The sequence below is a fragment of the Cyprinodon variegatus genome, unplaced genomic scaffold (assembly GCF_000732505.1).
Source record: "Cyprinodon variegatus isolate N-32 unplaced genomic scaffold, C_variegatus-1.0 Scaffold1899, whole genome shotgun sequence".
NCBI lineage: Eukaryota > Metazoa > Chordata > Actinopteri > Cyprinodontiformes > Cyprinodontidae > Cyprinodon > Cyprinodon variegatus.
Window position 1 is genome coordinate 1,792 of NW_015152352.1, and position 1,684 is coordinate 3,475.

Consider the following 1,684-nt stretch of genomic DNA (forward strand, 5'->3'; position numbering starts at 1 on the left):
GATGCTAACAGCTGCTGCGGCTTCGCTGCTGTTCTTCATGTAACGGCCGCGCGCGGCGCGCTGCAGTTACCTCTGTCAGACCACAGCGCCACAGCGGGGTTGCTGGGAGCCGCTACACCTGTCCCCACATTATTTTATCCTCCAGTTTAAACACATTTACCTGAAGTTTTAGGTAATAGTATATCTTGGATATATTTTGATATATATCTTATCCTAATTTAATGTATTTTATCTTGTTAAAAAATGAAGTAATTTTCCGTGTTCATGTGCCTCTGATCAGGTTATTAGTTATGAGTTTTCTCCATAGTTAGCTGGTATGGATGGATTTGAATGGCCAGCCATCTTTCCCTCTACATTGTTAATGCAGAGACAGTTGTTTGGTTTTTCCCATTGCTGGCATCACCAAGACACAGAGCAGGAACAGCTTGGCACTGGATGCCATCCTATCATTCAGAATGACTGTCAAAATGAATTCACTTTTAAATGTTGGTGGTGAAGGGGTTTAGTGTGCCCATATGTAGGCGTGGCTCACAGGTCCGAGTCCTGGCCTGTTGATCTTCACAGCATGTATTCGCTCTCTCTCTTTTATTAAATTTCCTGTCTGCCTAATTGCAAAAAATAAATGAAATAAATAGAGACTACCAGAGCCTAAAAATAATCCCTAAATAGGAGTCCCATTCAACTGCAAATAATTAAGCAAAATCTGCTGCAAAGAGATACAACACCAATCATAAACATGCATAAAAGTTACACACAAAAACAACCTAACTTTAGTTATTCAAGTGTATAATTTGAAGGACAGTATGTGTTTTATGAAATAGTAAAAAAGTACATTTATCACACTAAAACCTAAATTTAGACAATTCCCCTTTCCATCTGGATGAATGGTTTGGTTTGCATAAGTTGATCCAGCAACCAGAAAGCAGAACAGAATGAGAGGAGGCGGGAGCAAGTGTGCCACTTCCTGTCCAAAAGGAATTATAATTGTAGCTCTCACCTTTAAATCCGATGGTCTGTGTTCTGGATTTGTTACCGTCTACATGGGGATTCCACATGGTTCACTTCTTGGTTCCCTCTTAATGATCTCAATAAATGATCCGGGTCTAAACGGGTCAGATGCCAATGTGCATTTTTTATGTTGATGACTCAGCTATTTACGGTACGGCATAATGCAGGAAACCGTTATAGGGATCCAGAACTCACCATGAACTCACTATGAACTCACCATGAACTCACCATGAACTCACCATGAACTCACTATGCAGATGCAGTTTTAAAATCAAGAGAGAAATTACAGAAAATGGCTAAATAACAAATCTATAGAAAAATAAAGTTGAAGCGGTTGACAATTAGAAAAACGTTGGAATTCCTTGATTGATTACTCAGTTTTAACTCACCTTTGGAGAAACTTCAGAAAGACATGAGGTTAAAATTGGACTTTTATTCACGCAATCAGATTTTCCTTAGTTTTTAAAAAGCAGCTTCTACATTTAACCATATTGGATTATGGAGATCTTCTCTCTATGAATTCTCCTTCTCGCCGTCTTCATAATACTTTTCTCCTGTTCACTGACTTTAAAGCACAGCTTTGCTTGATTTTGTTATTAAATTGCAGTGAAAAAGTATAATTCTTTACTCTCTCTGTTAAAAAAACAAAACAGGCTTTATATAATTTTTTATTTTT